At 49.8% G+C, this 18,248-nt stretch overlaps 3 long non-coding RNA genes across 4 annotated transcripts; all 3 read left to right on the forward strand.

The window, feature by feature from the left end:
• Positions 1-730: 730 nt before the first annotated feature.
• LOC146767101 (uncharacterized) lies at positions 731-2,327 on the forward strand. The gene is made up of 2 exons (XR_014956349.1): positions 731-1,316; positions 1,664-2,327. It is a non-coding gene; the product is annotated as an uncharacterized LOC146767101 (long non-coding RNA).
• A 6,110-nt stretch (positions 2,328-8,437) lies between these two features.
• Positions 8,438-12,072, forward strand: LOC144246574 (uncharacterized). The gene is made up of 3 exons (XR_013340231.2): positions 8,438-11,704; positions 11,783-11,824; positions 11,911-12,072. It is a non-coding gene; the product is annotated as an uncharacterized LOC144246574 (long non-coding RNA).
• Positions 12,073-12,084: 12 nt separating this feature from the next.
• Positions 12,085-18,246, forward strand: LOC146767102 (uncharacterized). 2 transcript variants are annotated; one of them, XR_014956232.1, is made up of 5 exons: positions 12,085-14,173; positions 14,252-14,293; positions 14,380-17,878; positions 17,957-17,998; positions 18,085-18,246. It is a non-coding gene; the product is annotated as an uncharacterized LOC146767102 (long non-coding RNA). The 2 variants fall into 2 exon arrangements; XR_014956231.1 differs by having other exon boundaries at positions 12,085-14,293.
• The last annotated feature ends 2 nt before the right edge of the window (positions 18,247-18,248 follow it).

Consider the following 18,248-nt stretch of genomic DNA (forward strand, 5'->3'; position numbering starts at 1 on the left):
AGATATGAGACTACCTAAGTTTGTGATCCTCCTGCTAGTAATCCGAGTGCAAGTGTGTCAGGGATATGGAAGTCCTAGAGACCAAGCACTGAGTCATTACAAAGGAGAAATACATGTCAAAGAGAATCGTGCAGGTTCTTGCCAAAATGTATTTATTAGGAGACGGACCCTGAATTTTTCAAATCCTGCTGTAGGGCAGTGTCACTTGGGCTTTGCCCTAAGGTGGAATTCTGAGTATGCCAGGTATTCCTCTTTATTCCTCCCACTGTTAGATTAAACTGTGGCACTTTGTGTCCTAATCCAAGAATCAAAAGCTGTTCTTTCCCTGGCTGGGACGGGTTCCTCAGTCCTATGAGGGTAATACAGAGCAACAGACAGCACTCAAAGCTCCTGTCATATGGCACTGCAGGGTGCACATTGTGCAAGCAAAAGGAAGAACTGGAGACTATAGGAGATCAACCTAATGAACAGCTCCTGAGCTCTGCGGAGAAGTGATACAGCTCCCTGGAGCACTGCTGGAAGTAGCAGAATAATTGGCTGCAAATAATGCTGTCCAAATGGAGGGCTTTTCTGTCACAGAAATGGAGAAAATGACTTTCATTATTCAGTTAGCTCCTGGCACGCTGGTTTCAGTGGTGCTTTTGACTCAATCTGAGCCTCCAAGGTGTGGTACCAGAAGAGGTGTTGCCAGCTTCTCCTAAGGCCACCATACAGATATGCGAGTATGTGAAAGTAACTGATAGCTCTAGCTCTAGTTCTGGTTAGAGATGTAGGGAATGCCCCTTTACTATGATAATATGCTGTAAGAGCATCTTCAAAAGGAAGGTGTCAGAAATTCTTTAGTGTTATTTTTGTGCTGTGGTCTGCAGAGGTGTAGCTGTCATTCCAGAACTATTTTTGTTTTGATGGTTTGAGGCATTGTGGGTTTGAGTCAGGAATAATTTTTTGTTAAGTTTATTTGTGATATTTAAAAACCCAGCTCCACGTGGCAGCTCATATTTCCAAGTGCTTTATTTAACAGGAAGCTGGTTTGTTCCTTCTTGTGAGTAGGATCGTTGGCTTTGCATGGGCAAAGCCACTCCGGAATTTCAGGCTAAGAAAAGAGTTAGGGAACTCTTTTTAAACATAGTCCTGGAGAGGTAGCAAGCAGCTTGGCTTGGTGATCCTGTGGGGAAATAGAAGAATATCTGTTCTGATTTTTGTCTTCTCTTTCTTCCACAGCTGATTCTGTATCCCTGACTTCCCTTCACGTCAGGGACACGTGGCTTGGAGTACAGGAGCTGGATTTGTCACTTAGCTGCGGCAGGTTGGTGCAGGTAACGAATTACAGGTGACTTGGAAACTGGGGAACAAAGGGAAGGATCTGTTATGTCTCTTAGCAAAAAAATTGGCTCCATCAGGGCATTAATTCAGGGGACTGACACTTCACCTTTAACGTTCTGCCCTGCTCCATCCTCATCGCCGTGAGCCATGAGAGCCTCCTGAGCTGTTCTCCTATAGACCTACCTTGTCTGGTCAAAAAAAAAAAATCAGTATTTTATTACTGGGTGCAAACTCAGGGGGAAGATTTTATTCAACATCTCTCAGTGGGACATTAAAGCTCCAAATTCCCTTTTCTGGAACACTTTGAGAAACAATATTACTTCTGTAATTTTTATTACAGGCATTTTTATCTTTTTGAAGAACCAAAAAGACTGCGTGTGTGCCCTTCATATCCATCCTCTGTCTAATACAGGACAGGAGAAGAAGGCTGCAGAGCTTCCTACACTGGGGTGTAAGTAGCCAGTATGAATAGAAGACTGGGCTAGGGAATTAGGACGGTTTGCTTGGGTTTAAAAAGCTTGAATGGCACTTCAAGACATTTATGTCAGACATGGTTTGTTTTTATTACCCTTTTTTTAATTTAAAAAAAACCCACACACACACAAAAAAACCACAAACCAAACCAAAACAAAACCCTAATCCATCCCTGCTGCTGCGATGTGGGACCAAAACCCGCGTTCCCTGCGCTCGGAACAGGTGAGGGGTGGAACTAAAGCCCAAAGGATTTTCTGCTCAGTGACTGTAGCTGAGTTTTATTGGGAGCTCTCTGGGAAATCTGGCACATCGTTCGGGGATGTGGCCGTGAGGGGAGCGGAGCCCAGCTGCAAACAGGCAGTGCCGGAGCGAGAACCTCTGCAATGCAAACCGGGCTTTCTTCCGTGGAATCCCGGCTGTGTGCTGCCCCAGGGCCTTTGTACAAATAGCGTCACCGGAGCTGCACGTTCCTTGTGATGTGGATGGGATTTAGGGGGGGCTCAATAAAAAGGAAATGCAAAATGAGGGAATTGCTTTTACGTGCAACTGTTCTTGTCCTAAAGGAGCCATCAGCTCTGTCCCCAGAGCTGAGTTACGAGTGTGTGTGTTGAAAGAGCCGCAAGCCTTTAGGGGCTGCAGTTTGTGTGCCCTGTGCTGAGGTGCCCTGAGGAAATGTGTGAGCCGGAGGGAGCCGGGGCCGGGCGGAGGGAGCCGAGCTGTGGGAATGGGCGAATGGAGGCGGGTGTGGGCGGGACTAGGCGAGCGTGGGCGAAAGGGGCCGAGGAGGCGAGCGGAGCCGAGCTTTGCCGAGTTCAGCCGAGGCGAGCCGAGCTTTGCCGAAGAGGCGAATGGAGGCGAATGCGGCCGGAAATAGCCGAGCGTGGCCGACAGTAGCCGAAGCTGGCCGAGGAGCCGAGCTCTGCCGAGCGCGGCAGCCCGGGCAGGGCGGGGCGCCGGGGCGGAGCCGGGGCGCCGGGAGGATCCCCTCCTGTCCCTCTCTCTACCGCTCCATGCTCCTGCCCGTGTTCCCTTACCTCTCCTTCCCCCGTTTCCATGTCCCCCCCAAACCCGGCTCCTTCCTGTCCTGTCCCTGCCCCGCTGCTCCGTTCCATTCCCCCTCTCTCCCTTCTCTGTGCCCCGTCCCTCTTGCTGCCCTGCCGGCCTTTCCCTTCCCCGCCCGCTTTCCTCCGCAGCCCGACCTCCCTCCCCGCCCTTTCTCCTGTCCCGCTCTCCCTCCTCTCTTCCCGTCGCCCCTTCGCTTCTTTCCCCCGCAGCCGCGGGGCTCGGGGCGCCGGAGAATAAAGCCCCGAGGGCCGGAGCCCGGCGCCCCCCGGGCCTTGCGGGAGTCCCCGCACGGGGCCGGGGCTCTCGGCGGATCCCCCGCGCCGCTCGGACCCCGCCCCGGCGCTGCCGGACCTGCGGCTCCGCCGGCATCGCGCTGCGAGCGGCCCCCGCTCCGTGCCGTGCCGGCCGTGCCGCGTCCCCGCCGCCTCTGCCGCTCCCTCTTTCTGCCCCTGGCCCGCGACAGCGAGGCGGGGCGGGAGCTTCGAGCCTTCTGGGGGCTGCCCCCCTTTCTTGTTGCGGCGGAGTCCCTTTCTGGGGGATGGAGGTGTGGGAAGGGCTGGAAGGGAGTGCTGGGCTGCTGTTCGGGGCAGTTGGACTCGTCCTGTGCCTTCTTCGGGGGTCAGGGTTAGGGGCTGAAGCCTCGGGGCTCTGATGGCATTTGGGGCACCCCAAGGTCCCCAGGAGAGGGACGCACACTGCGGTGGAGGAGCGGGTGGGTGGCGAATGAGGGGAGGGGGTCACGCTGGGTGCCGTCCCGCAGAGGGACCCAAAGCTGCCCCAAAATTCCCTGGGAGGGGTGTGTGTAGAATACTAAAACCGGGCAAGTGTTTCGTTTTCACAGCTATTGGTAAAGAATAGGAAGCTATGGCTAAACTCATTTGGAAAGAAGCCCTCTCTCGATCCACTCATTTGTATGCAGGAATGTAGGAAACTCCGACTGGGGATGAGCAGTAGTTCTGAAAATCATGCCCTAGCCTTTTTCTCTAGGAACGAACCAAGCGAGTGCCCTGAAACCAGCGGAGCAGCTGCAGAGGCTGAAGGGAACAAAAAGGGCTCCCGGCACCTTTTGCCTCCGTTCTCTGCCATTCCCCCAAACGTGTCGCAGTCCCGGAAGAGGCGTTTGTCATGCAGCCTACCAAAATAAAGACCCGTAAAATCCTAGCTCTGCCTTTTGTTTAACGTGTTTTTACTTCCTATTTATGTCATCACAGAAAGCAAGGAAAGAATAAATATGTCTGGTTCCCACTATTGCTTTGTGCATGCATTTTTAAAGGCTGCTGTACTTCTGTCCTCTTTTTCCACTCCAAGCTTGACTTTTCCCCTCCTTTTTCGAGGTCTGCTGCTTTGGGTGTCCCAAGCAGGGCTGGGTTCCTCGGCAGGGGTCTTAGGAGTCAGTGCTGATTCTGCTTTTTCCGAAGGTGTAGCAAAGTGTGCCAGCAAAAGGACTGTTTTCTCCAGGGGAAAGCTTTCTTTCAATCACCATCAGTGCATGTATGTGTTTTAATTGTGTAACCAGGTGGATTAAGAAAAGCCGACACCCGTAGTAGATTTCTGTTGAATCTGTATCTGTGAGAAGTGGGCTGTGTGCTGGAGAGGGAGAGACGCTGTTGGAGGGTGGCAACAGCGGCAGGTGTGAGCTGTTAGGATGATGAGGGCTCAGAGCAGCCCCAGGTGTGAGCTGTGAGGATGATGAGGGCTCAGAGCAGCCACAGGTGTGAGCTGTGAGGATGATGAGGAGGGGGCGGCTCCTCCGGCGGCTGATTTAGGGGGTTTTCCTCCCATCGGTTTTGCACGAAGCTGCTGGAGAAGAGGAGTTTATGGGGGGCTCCTGGGGCTGTCTCCTGGAAGGACGGGGTGAGCGCTTCGGACAGGGTCCGGGGGATCACCTGGATACATGGAGCATTGCTCAAAGGAGGAGCCGAGGGACAAACCTTTGTGCCGAGAAGCAGCAGCCGAGCAGGTGAGCCGATGCGCCTTTTTAGCCGGGACTTTTCTCCTTTCCCTTTGAAATTTCGTCATCCTGAGGTTGAATTGGAGGGGGCAGTCCTATGGTCCCGCCTTTTAAGGGGTTTGGATTGAGGTAAGAAGCCCCCTTTTGCCATCATTTGAGGCAAGCCGCTTCTTTCCTGCTCTTCTAGGGGACGCAGTTGAAGGGGAGCGCACGTTTCCGTGCCCTTGTTGGGGTGAGGTGAGCGCCGGAGCGTGGCGTCAGTGTCGAGGCTTCAGAGGAAGGGAGCTGCAGCCGTGGCAGCGCTGGCAGGGCGGGGATCGGGCTGTGCCGCTGCATTCGGGGCGCTTCTTCTGCCCCCGGCCCGGCAGCGAAGGGTCCGGCGCGGAGCCCTGCCGGCAGTGCCGGGGCTGGCCGGGGCGGAAGGGGAGCTGGGCGCGGCTGGGCTGCCGCGGGCCCGCCGGAGCCGCGCCGGTGCGAGCCGTGCGGAGCCGAGCGGAGCTTTGGCCGGGCCGGCGGGCGGGGGAGGCGGCGCGGGCGGGGCCGGTGCCGGTCGGTGCCGCCGCTCCGTCCGCTCCGGGCGCGGGGCTCGGGCGCCGCCGGGGCCCCCCGGGCCCGGTGCCGGCCCCGCCGGGCCGGGGGCAGCGGGCGGGGGTCTGCCGGCGCGGCGCCGCCTCTGCCTGCCGGAGGAGCCGCTTTCCTGCCGGAGCCGCGCTGCGCCCGGGGCCGGGAGCGCGGCTCCGCATCTTCCAGCCTCCCTCGCTGCGCTGCTTTTGAGGCGCTCCTGAGGAGTTTATTGGGTCGTTTTCTTTTGTTCGTAGTTGGTGTATGAGAACGGTCACGGTGTACTTGTTGGTTGTTACGGTTCTTGGTTCGGGTGCTGTGACAAGGGTTTTTTTGGATTGAGTTTGTTGTTGGATTTTTTTTTTTTTTTTGTGCGATATGTTGGATTTTTTTTTGGTTGTTTTTATATTATAAAAATGTTGTTATTTTCTTAAAGGATATGTTTTTTTAAGGTTTACAATGGTTTTTATGGGTCGTAGCATGAACTACAGGGTTGGTTTTTAATTAGGTTGTGGTGGCTTTTATTAGCGCGAGTATGTAGTGTTAGTTTTGGTGGGTTTGAGGAAGTGTCCTGTAGTGAATAGGTGAGGGGTTTTTTTTAAATGTTGAGAATTGCTTTTTTTAAAATTCTCTTATAGAGGTTTTATTCATTTGGTTTGTTTAATTGTCGTGGATGTTATATTGTTTCCGGTAATTTGGGACTTACTGTTTATGGTTACATTTATCTTTTGGTGACGTGTTTATTTCTAGGTGGTATTTGTATTTTGATGGATTGAGGCATTATGGGTTTATTGAGTTAGGAGTAATTTTTTTGGTTGTTAATTTCAGTTTATTTATTTGAGTTTTTGTTTTAGTTTGATGTATTTGTTGGTTGCTTTTTATTAGTGGTTTTTTTTAGGAACTTGTGTATTTATACGGTGGATTTTTTAGGTAGTTTTTTATTTGGGTGCTTTTTATTGTCTAGTGGTTTAGATTTTTTTAATATCGTTTATTACTTTGGTTTTTAAAGATAACTTAGCAGAGTCCTGGTTACTCTTTGAGTTAGTGTAGAGATCTGGTTTTCATTTTTAGTAGCTTTCAGGGTCTCTTGTATGGTTTGAAGTTTAGTATGTTGGTTGGACTTCTTTTTCTAGGGGGTTTTGTGATTTGTGGGTTTCTATAGGGCTATTTTTTATTTTTGTTTCATTTTTGTGATGTGCCTCACTAACAACTGGTAGTAAAAAGAGTAGTTTGGGGGGTTTTTTGCAGGTAGTTGGTTCTATGGTGGTGTATTTTTAGTTTCTGTTGTTTGTTTTTGGGTTTCTTTTGTTAGAGATTAAAGTTTTTATTTTGGGGTTAATTTGTAATTATTTTTAAGGTTTTAGGGCGATTGAGATTTTTTATATGGATGTCCTGTATGATGTAGTTAATTTATTTGCTTTATGTGGCATTGATGGCAGGGTAGAGGAGATTTTTGTCTGTGTTTTATTGTTTGTTTCTGAGGTGGTTTGGCATTTTCTTATAGGTTGGGGTTATTTTGTTGGCTCATGGAGCCATTCTGGCTGTTTTTGATGAAATTGGTGGGAATTTGATGTTTCTTTTGTTATTTTATTTTTAGGAATTGGATCTTTTCAGTAGGCTTTTTGATATTCCTTTTTTTTTTTTTTGGTGGTGTAATAGTCATTTAGAAGAATTTGGATGATTTTAAAAAATACTTTTGTTATACTTTTCATCTAATGTTGTTGGATTATTACAGATGTTTTGGAGTTTTATTTTTTTAAGTTTCATTTGGATGAATTTATGCTAGATGGTAGGATTGTGTTTTTATTTTTGGGGTAGTTGGTTGTAGGTGTATTGTATGTTTTTCAAGTGAAGGTAAATTGAGGTTTGTATTCAGTTGTTAGAGGAATGGAGAAAAATATTGGTAATGTTAACAGTGGTGTGTTATTTTGTGGTTTTTGATTTATAGTAAGTCTGGTACAGTAGTGTTTAATGGTGGCGTTATTTAAGGTATGATAGTTTATAACTAATTCTTATTTGTTTTAGATTTGTGTGTAGGTTAGAGGAGGTTGTTGAAGGGTGAGTGGGTTTTGTAGATTAATTTTAGTGTTGCAGTTTATAGAGCATTTTTTGGATGGGAGTTACGGTATTTTGAGTTGTTTGGTATTGCTGGTGATGTATTGTTGAAGTCGTAAGGGGTATTTGTTGTTTTTTTTTCAAGAAGGTTTATTGTAGATAGTTTTAGATAGTTGTGGTGGGTTGCTTAATTGTTTTATGTTTTTTGGCTTTTTAGTAGTTGTTTGAAATATGTTAGAGTTTTTTGGGTTTATTGAAATACTTGATTTTGAGGAAGTTCCTGTTTAGAATGTATGATTTTTTTTTTTTGCTTAAAATAAAAATTTTATATTTTATTTTTAGTGAGATTTATTTTTTTTTCTTTTCTTACTGCTATATTTTGTGATATTTGTGTTAGGTTAGTAATAGGAATAGCTTTACTCTTATATGTTGAAATGAGAGTAGTGTGTAATGCATACTGGTGTTCATAAAAGTTTAATATTTTTATGGTTCTGATGTGTTAGGTTAATGAATTTATAAAGTTTACAAGACTTTTTTTTTTTTTATTTCGATACAGGCAGGGTTATCTTAGTTTTAAGGATTTGTTTGGCATAGATTAAGAGGTCTTATTGAGGGGATAGGACAGGGTGTCTCTGTCAATCTATTTGGATATTGGGTAAATAAAATTAATATTTTGGTAGATTTTTTTGATTTTGTTTGTTTATTTATGAATTTGTGTGCCTCCAGTTGTAGTGTCTCTGCTGCAACTCTCAGTATCCATTCATGTTTGTGTGTGTTAGGCAGTCCACTCGTGTACCAGCGAGACCCCCCTGCAAGCGGCCGCAGAGCCGCTCCTTCACTCTCCTGGGAATTCGGGGAGCGGCACGCGGCTCTACGACGAAGCCTTGATCTTTGTCACTAGAAGGTGGCACCAGGGAGCCTCAGGAGCGGCCGAGGAGTTGCTGTAAGTGGGGGAACTACTAGTGAGGGGAACCAGGATCCACTCGAGTTTTGGGAACGCCACCTCACCTCGCCTGCTCTTCAGCCAGGCAGACCCTGCCAGGAGGGCGTGGGCGAAGCGTGCGGCCCAAGGAGCCCGGCGTTCTCAAGAGAATAATGGTGAGCAGCAGAATTGCTGAGTTGTGGCTGCTGTGCGGCTGAGATCGTGCAGTGATGTTTGGTGTTCTCGATTGTAGCTGAGCACGGGACCACAGCCTGGTGACCATAGGACATTCCCCGCAGGCAAGGCTGCCTCCATTGCCACGCGACATGGGATTCTCATCCCCAGATGCCAGAGAGATAAGTTGAGGGCTCAGGCCCACAGTGGGGGTGAAAGCGGCGTGCTGGGAGGGCCTTTAGGATCAGCTTTGGGGGCAGGGATGTGCAAGAAGTGTCCCCTTAGGTCAGCTAAAGACAAAGTGACTGTTTTGATCTCAGTGCTGAGGTGTTCAGGGCAGAGCAGTTCTGGTGTGTGTCCTGTCACTTGTCTCTGGTGCACTCTGTGTTCTTTGGGTCTCTCGGTCCTTTCTTCTCCTCAAAAGCTCTCTCTCCCTGTCCGGTGCCACGGATGTCTGCACGTATTTTTCCTGGTGCTGTTCTGCCCTGCTGCATAGCCTGTAACAACACAAGTCCTGGGGACTTGAAATTGGCAGTGTAGGGTGTAGTTGGGCTCTAGATTGTATGGGGAGATTGACATAACATGTTTGGTGATGCTAAGCTGTGCTGCAGCCATTTGACACTAGTCCTAACTTCCTTTCAGATGCAGGCAGCTCAAATCTATGGCAGATGGCCCCAGTCCTGGGTGAGGGTTTTCCTATGATCAGGTCAGTCATTGTTTGCATTTGCCGGGGAAGCCTAAGTGGTGACAGTGTTACAGCAGTGTTCTTTGCCTTTATTTTTAGGAGGTCCTGGCAGATAGCAGCAGTCAAGGCCAAGTGTGCCAGGTGAGCAGTGGACAGAAGCAGTTGTTTTTGCTCAGCTTTTAGTTTTTGGTGCAATTGTATGTATCTGTTCTAGTTTGTGTGCTTTAGGGAATCCATTCGGAGTACGCATACCTCTGTCTCCATCTGGCTGATGGACCAGTTTTCATGCACGTGTGATCTTGTGGGAAGCATTACAGCACCCTGTGACAGAGCCTTCCAATTTTGCATTTCAAGGTCCCCTCCTGGTAACCCACAGGAATGGCCAAGGATTTGCGGTGAGGCAGGGAGGAGGATCGAGGGTACCCTCAAGTTGCAGCAATGCCATGTCACCTTGTCTGCCCTTAACCTAGGTGTACCTTGAGATGACTGTGTCAGAATCCAAGCGTGCCTGAGGTGTGTGGCCCGATACTCCTTGGGAGACGGTGAGTAGCAGAATTGTCAGGTTCTGGCCCATGTGCTGTTAAGGTAGTGCACTGATGTTTGGTTTTCTTTCTCTTGGCAGAGCAAGAGATAACAGCCTGGTGACAACTGGAACTTCCCAGACAGGCAGGAGGCCTCGTTCTGCACCTGATGGGGATTTGCATCCCCAGATATGTGCAAGATAAAGTGGAGGGCTAACACCCACAGAGGGAATGGAAGAGAGGTGCTGGGTTGGGACTCCCCAGGAGGGGTTTTTGAGTCAGTTTTGGAGATGGGGATGTCCAAGGAGTGTCCCCTTAGGCCACCTAAAGGGAGAGTGTCTGTTTTGATCTCAGTGCTGAGGTGCTCAGGGCAGAGAAGTGCTGGTGTGTGTCCTGCCACTTGTTTCTGGTGCACTCTGTGTTCTTTGGGTCTCTCAGTTCTTTCTTGTCAAAAGCTCTCTCTCCCTGTCCTGTGTCACGGGTGTCTGCACGTATTTGTCCCGCAGCTGTTCTGCCCTGCTGCATAGCCTGTAATAGCACACGTCCTGGGGACTTAACCTTTGTAATGCAGGTTGTAGCTGCGCTCTAGATTGTATGGGGAGATTGACATAACATGTTTGGTGATGCTAAGTTGTGCTGCAGCCATTTGACACCAGTCCTAACTTCCTTTCAGATGCAGACAGCTCAAATCTATGGCAGAGGGCCCCAGTCCTGGGTGGGGGTTTTCCAATCAGCAGGTCAGTCATTGTTCACATTTGCAGGGGCAGCCTAAATGGGGTGACCGTGATACAGCGGTGCTCTTTGCCTTTATTTTTAGGATGTCCAGGCAGATAGCTGCAGTCAAGGCCAAGTGTGCCAGGTGAGCAGGGGACAGAAACAGTTATTCTTGCTCAGGTCTCAGTTTTTGGTGCAATTGTAAGCATCCATTCTTGATTTTGTGCTTTAGGGAATCGACTCGGAGTGCGCATACCTCCGTTACCAACTGGCTGATGGACCAGGTTTCATTCCCTTGTGAATTTGCTGGAAGCATTATAGGACCCTGTGATGGAGCCTTCCAATCCTGCATTTCAAGGTCCCATCCTGGTAGCCCTGAGGAATGGCCGAGGTGTTGTGGTGAGTTGGGGAGGAATGAGATTCCACTCGTGTTTCAGCAATGCCATGTTGCCTTGTCTCCACTTAACCTAGGTGTACCCTGCGATGACGGCATTGGAATCCAAGCACGTCCGAAGCGTGCAGGTCAAGAACCCGGGCATTCCAAGGAGAATGGTCAGTAGCAGCATTATCAGGTTTTGGCCCATGTGCAGATAAGACTGTGTACTGATGTTTAGTTTTCTTTCTCTTGGCAGACTAAGAAATGACAGCGGGGAACTTCCCAGACAGGGAGACGGTCTTCTGCACCCAACAGGGATTTGCTTCCCCAGATGAGTGCAAGATAAGTGGAGGGTTATGACCCACAGAGGGGGTGATAAGCGGGGTGCAAGGTTGGGACTCCCCAGAAGGGGTGTTTGAGTCAGTTTGGAATTGGAGACGTCCAAAAAATGTCTCCTTAGGCCATCTAAAGGCAAAAAGTATCTGTTTTGATCACAGTGCTGAGGTGCTCAGGGCAGAGCAGTTCCGGTGTGTGTCCTGTCACTTGTCTCTGGTGCACTCTGTGTTCTTTGGGTCTCTTGGCCCTTTCTTCTCCTCAAAAGCTCTCTCTCCCTGTCCTGTGTGATGGATGTCTGCACGTATTTTTCCTGGTGCTGTTCTGCCCTGCTGCATAGCCTGTAACAACACAAGTCCTGGGGACTTGAAATTGGCAGTGCAGGGTGTAGTTGGGCTCTAGATTGTATGGGGAGATTGGCTTAATATGTTTAGTTGTGTTAAGCTGTCCTGCAGCCGTTTGACACTAGTCCTAACTTTCTTTCAGATGCTGACAGTTCAAATCTGTGGCCAAGGGCCCCAGTCCTGGGTGAGGGTTTTCCCATGAGCAGGTCAGTCATTTTTTGCATTTGCAGGGGATGCTTGAAGGGTGTCTTTGTCACAGCAGTGTTCTTTGCCTTTATTTTCAGGAGGTCCAGGCAGATAGCAGCAGTCAAGGCCAAGTGTGCCAGGTGAGCAGTGGGCCAAAGCAGTTGTTTGTGCTCAGGTTTCAGGTTTTGGAGCAATGGTATGTATCTGTTCTTGTTTGTGTGTTTAGGGAATCCACCCAGAGTATGCCAAGCCCCTGTCACCAACAGCTGATAGCCGGGATTTCCTGTGCTTGTGAGCCCTCTGGAAGTATTTCAGGACTCTGAGATGAAGCCTTGAAATTTTGTATTTCACGATGGCATCCAAGGAGCCATTGGCAATGGCTGAGGAGTTGCGGTGAGTCGCCGAGGTAGGGAGGTTGAGCCAAGGTCCACTCGTGTTTCAGCCATGTCGAATCACTTTGTCTCTTCTTAACCCAGGCAGACTCTGCGATGACGGTGGCAGCCTCCGAGCCTGGCAAAAGTGAGCGGCCCGAGCATTCTTAGGAGAACGGTGAGTAGCATGTTTGCTGGGTTTTGTCCATTGTGCAGCTAAGATCATGCAGTGATGTTTGGTGTTCTCGATTGTAGCTGAGCACGGGACCACAGCCCGGTGACCATAGGACATTCCCCGCAGGCGAGGCAGCCTCCATTGGCACGTGACGTGGATTCTCATCCCCAGATGGCTGAGAGATAAGTTGAGGGCTCAGGCCCACAGTGGGGGTGAAAGCGGCGTGCTGGGAGGGCCTTTAGGATCAGCTTTGGGGGCAGGGATGTGCAAGAAGTGTCCCCTTAGGTCAGCTAAAGACAAAGTGACTGTTTTGATCTCAGTGCTGAGGTGTTCAGGGCAGAGCAGTTCCGGTGTGTGTCCTGTCACTTGTCTCTGGTGCACTCTGTGTTCTTTGGGTCTCTCGGTCCTTTCTTCTCCTCAAAAGCTCTCTCTCCCTGTCCGGTGCCACGGATGTCTGCACGTATTTTTCCTGGTGCTGTTCTGCCCTGCTGCATAGCCTGTAACAACACAAGTCCTGGGGACTTGAAATTGGCAGTGCAGGGTGTAGTTGGGCTCTAGATTGTATGGGGAGATTGACATAACATGTTTGGTGATGCTAAGCTGTGCTGCAGCCATTTGACACTAGTCCTAACTTCCTTTCAGATGCAGGCAGCTCAAATCTATGGCAGATGGCCCCAGTCCTGGGTGAGGGTTTTCCTATGATCAGGTCAGTCATTGTTTGCATTTGCCGGGGAAGCCTAAGTGGTGACAGTGTTACAGCAGTGTTCTTTGCCTTTATTTTTAGGAGGTCCTGGCAGATAGCAGCAGTCAAGGCCAAGTGTGCCAGGTGAGCAGTGGACAGAAGCAGTTGTTTTTGCTCAGCTTTTAGTTTTTGGTGCAATTGTATGTATCTGTTCTAGTTTGTGTGCTTTAGGGAATCCATTCGGAGTACGCATACCTCTGTCTCCATCTGGCTGATGGACCAGTTTTCATGCACGTGTGATCTTGTGGGAAGCATTACAGGACCCTGTGACAGAGCCTTCCAATTTTGCATTTCAAGGTCCCCTCCTGGTAACCCACAGGAATGGCCAAGGATTTGCGGTGAGGCAGGGAGGAGGATCGAGGGTACCCTCAAGTTGCAGCAATGCCATGTCACCTTGTCTGCCCTTAACCTAGGTGTACCTTGAGATGACTGTGTCAGAATCCAAGCGTGCCTGAGGTGTGTGGCCCGATACTTCTTGGGAGACGGTGAGTAGCAGAATTGTCAGGTTCTGGCCCATGTGCTGTTAAGGTAGTGCACTGATGTTTGGTTTTCTTTCTCTTGGCAGAGCAAGAGATAACAGCCTGGTGACAACTGGAACTTCCCAGACAGGCAGGAGGCCTCGTTCTGCACCTGATGGGGATTTGCATCCCCAGATATGTGCAAGATAAAGTGGAGGGCTAACACCCACAGAGGGAATGGAAGAGAGGTGCTGGGTTGGGACTCCCCAGGAGGGGTTTTTGAGTCAGTTTTGGAGATGGGGATGTCCAAGGAGTGTTCCCTTAGGCCACCTAAAGGGAGAGTGTCTGTTTTGATCTCAGTGCTGAGGTGCTCAGGGCAGAGAAGTGCTGGTGTGTGTCCTGCCACTTGTTTCTGGTGCACTCTGTGTTCTTTGGGTCTCTCAGTTCTTTCTTGTCAAAAGCTCTCTCTCCCTGTCCTGTGTCACGGGTGTCTGCACGTATTTGTCCCGCAGCTGCTCTGCCCTGCTGCATAGCCTGTAACAACACAAGTCCTGGGGACTTGAAATTGGCAGTGCAGGGTGTAGTTGGGCTCTAGATTGTATAGGGAGATTGGCTTAATATGTTTAGTTGTGTTAAGCTGTCCTGCAGCCGTTTGACACTAGTCCTAACTTTCTTTCAGATGCTGACAGTTCAAATCTGTGGCTAAGGGCCCCAGTCCTGGGTGAGGGTTTTCCCATGAGCAGGTCAGTCATTTTTTGCATTTGCAGGGGATGCTTGAAGGGTGTCTTTGTCACAGCAGTGTTCTTTGCCTTTATTTTCAGGAGGTCCAGGCAGATAGCAGCAGTCAAGGCCAAGTGTGCCAGGTGAGCAGTGGGCCAAAGCAGTTGTTTGTGCTCAGGTTTCAGGTTTTGGAGCAATGGTATGTATCTGTTCTTGTTTGTGTGTTTAGGGAATCCACCCAGAGTATGCCAAGCCCCTGTCACCAACAGCTGATAGCCGGGATTTCCTGTGCTTGTGAGCCCTCTGGAAGTATTTCAGGACTCTGAGATGAAGCCTTGAAATTTTGTATTTCACGATGGCATCCAGGGAGCCATTGGCAATGGCTGAGGAGTTGCGGTGAGTCGCCGAGGTAGGGAGGTTGAGCCAAGGTCCACTCGTGTTTCAGCCATGTCGAATCACTTTGTCTCTTCTTAACCCAGGCAGACTCTGCGATGACGGTGGCAGCCTCCGAGCCTGGCAAAAGTGAGCGGCCCGAGCATTCTTAGGAGAACGGTGAGTAGCATGTTTGCTGGGTTTTGTCCATTGTGCAGCTAAGATCATGCAGTGATGTTTGGTGTTCTCGATTGTAGCTGAGCACGGGACCACAGCCCGGTGACCATAGGACATTCCCCGCAGGCGAGGCAGCCTCCATTGGCACGTGACGTGGATTCTCATCCCCAGATGGCTGAGAGATAAGTTGAGGGCTCAGGCCCACAGTGGGGGTGAAAGCGGCGTGCTGGGAGGGCCTTTAGGATCAGCTTTGGGGGCAGGGATGTGCAAGAAGTGTCCCCTTAGGTCAGCTAAAGACAAAGTGACTGTTTTGATCTCAGTGCTGAGGTGTTCAGGGCAGAGCAGTTCCGGTGTGTGTCCTGTCACTTGTCTCTGGTGCACTCTGTGTTCTTTGGGTCTCTCGGTCCTTTCTTCTCCTCAAAAGCTCTCTCTCCCTGTCCGGTGCCACGGATGTCTGCACGTATTTTTCCTGGTGCTGTTCTGCCCTGCTGCATAGCCTGTAACAACACAAGTCCTGGGGACTTGAAATTGGCAGTGTAGGGTGTAGTTGGGCTCTAGATTGTATGGGGAGATTGACATAACATGTTTGGTGATGCTAAGCTGTGCTGCAGCCATTTGACACTAGTCCTAACTTCCTTTCAGATGCAGGCAGCTCAAATCTATGGCAGATGGCCCCAGTCCTGGGTGAGGGTTTTCCTATGATCAGGTCAGTCATTGTTTGCATTTGCCGGGGAAGCCTAAGTGGTGACAGTGTTACAGCAGTGTTCTTTGCCTTTATATTTAGGAGGTCCTGGCAGATAGCAGCAGTCAAGGCCAAGTGTGCCAGGTGAGCAGTGGACAGAAGCAGTTGTTTTTGCTCAGCTTTTAGTTTTTGGTGCAATTGTATGTATCTGTTCTAGTTTGTGTGCTTTAGGGAATCCATTCGGAGTACGCATACCTCTGTCTCCATCTGGCTGATGGACCAGTTTTCATGCACGTGTGATCTTGTGGGAAGCATTACAGCACCCTGTGACAGAGCCTTCCAATTTTGCATTTCAAGGTCCCCTCCTGGTAACCCACAGGAATGGCCAAGGATTTGCGGTGAGGCAGGGAGGAGGATCGAGGGTACCCTCAAGTTGCAGCAATGCCATGTCACCTTGTCTGCCCTTAACCTAGGTGTACCTTGAGATGACTGTGTCAGAATCCAAGCGTGCCTGAGGTGTGTGGCCCGATACTTCTTGGGAGACGGTGAGTAGCAGAATTGTCAGGTTCTGCCCCATGTGCTGTTAAGGTAGTGCACTGATGTTTGGTTTTCTTTCTCTTGGCAGAGCAAGAGATAACAGCCTGGTGACAACTGGAACTTCCCAGACAGGCAGGAGGCCTCGTTCTGCACCTGATGGGGATTTGCATCCCCAGATATGTGCAAGATAAAGTGGAGGGCTAACACCCACAGAGGGAATGGAAGAGAGGTGCTGGGTTGGGACTCCCCAGGAGGGGTTTTTGAGTCAGTTTTGGAGATGGGGATGTCCAAGGAGTGTCCCCTTAGGCCACCTAAAGGGAGAGTGTCTGTTTTGATCTCAGTGCTGAGGTGCTCAGGGCAGAGAAGTGCTGGTGTGTGTCCTGCCACTTGTTTCTGGTGCACTCTGTGTTCTTTGGGTCTCTCAGTTCTTTCTTGTCAAAAGCTCTCTCTCCCTGTCCTGTGTCACGGGTGTCTGCACGTATTTGTCCCGCAGCTGTTCTGCCCTGCTGCATAGCCTGTAATAGCACAAGTCCTGGGGACTTGAAATTGGCAGTGTAGGGTGTAGTTGGGCTCTAGATTGTATGGGGAGATTGACATAACATGTTTGGTGATGCTAAGCTGTGCTGCAGCCGTTTGACACTAGTCCTAACTTCCTTTCAGATGCAGACAGCTCAAATCTATGGCAGAGGGCCCCAGTCCTGGGTGGGGGTTTTCCAATCAGCAGGTCAGTCATTGTTCACATTTGCAGGGGCAGCCTAAATGGGGTGACCGTGATACAGCGGTGCTCTTTGCCTTTATTTTTAGGATGTCCAGGCAGATAGCTGCAGTCAAGGCCAAGTGTGCCAGGTGAGCAGGGGACAGAAACAGTTATTCTTGCTCAGGTCTCAGTTTTTGGTGCAATTGTAAGCATCCATTCTTGATTTTGTGCTTTAGGGAATCGACTCGGAGTGCGCATACCTCCGTTACCAACTGGCTGATGGACCAGGTTTCATTCCCTTGTGAATTTGCTGGAAGCATTATAGGACCCTGTGATGGAGCCTTCCAATCCTGCATTTCAAGGTCCCATCCTGGTAGCCCTGAGGAATGGCCGAGGTGTTGTGGTGAGTTGGGGAGGAATGAGATTCCACTCGTGTTTCAGCAATGCCATGTTGCCTTGTCTCCACTTAACCTAGGTGTACCCTGCGATGACGGCATTGGAATCCAAGCACGTCCGAAGCGTGCAGGTCAAGAACCCGGGCATTCCAAGGAGAATGGTCAGTAGCAGCATTATCAGGTTTTGGCCCATGTGCAGATAAGACTGTGTACTGATGTTTAGTTTTCTTTCTCTTGGCAGACTAAGAAATGACAGCGGGGAACTTCCCAGACAGGGAGACGGTCTTCTGCACCCAACAGGGATTTGCTTCCCCAGATGAGTGCAAGATAAGTGGAGGGTTATGACCCACAGAGGGGGTGATAAGCGGGGTGCAAGGTTGGGACTCCCCAGAAGGGGTGTTTGAGTCAGTTTGGAATTGGAGACGTCCAAAAAATGTCTCCTTAGGCCATCTAAAGGCAAAAAGTATCTGTTTTGATCACAGTGCTGAGGTGCTCAGGGCAGAGCAGTTCCGGTGTGTGTCCTGTCACTTGTCTCTGGTGCACTCTGTGTTCTTTGGGTCTCTTGGCCCTTTCTTCTCCTCAAAAGCTCTCTCTCCCTGTCCTGTGTGATGGATGTCTGCACGTATTTTTCCTGGTGCTGTTCTGCCCTGCTGCATAGCCTGTAACAACACAAGTCCTGGGGACTTGAAATTGGCAGTGCAGGGTGTAGTTGGGCTCTAGATTGTATGGGGAGATTGGCTTAATATGTTTAGTTGTGTTAAGCTGTCCTGCAGCCGTTTGACACTAGTCCTAACTTTCTTTCAGATGCTGACAGTTCAAATCTGTGGCCAAGGGCCCCAGTCCTGGGTGAGGGTTTTCCCATGAGCAGGTCAGTCATTTTTTGCATTTGCAGGGGATGCTTGAAGGGTGTCTTTGTCACAGCAGTGTTCTTTGCCTTTATTTTCAGGAGGTCCAGGCAGATAGCAGCAGTCAAGGCCAAGTGTGCCAGGTGAGCAGTGGGCCAAAGCAGTTGTTTGTGCTCAGGTTTCAGGTTTTGGAGCAATGGTATGTATCTGTTCTTGTTTGTGTGTTTAGGGAATCCACCCAGAGTATGCCAAGCCCCTGTCACCAACAGCTGATAGCCGGGATTTCCTGTGCTTGTGAGCCCTCTGGAAGTATTTCAGGACTCTGAGATGAAGCCTTGAAATTTTGTATTTCACGATGGCATCCAAGGAGCCATTGGCAATGGCTGAGGAGTT

Source organism: Lonchura striata, chromosome 6 (genome assembly GCF_050655825.1).
Source record: "Lonchura striata isolate lonStrDom1 chromosome 6, ASM5065582v1, whole genome shotgun sequence".
Taxonomy (NCBI): Eukaryota; Metazoa; Chordata; class Aves; order Passeriformes; family Estrildidae; genus Lonchura; species Lonchura striata.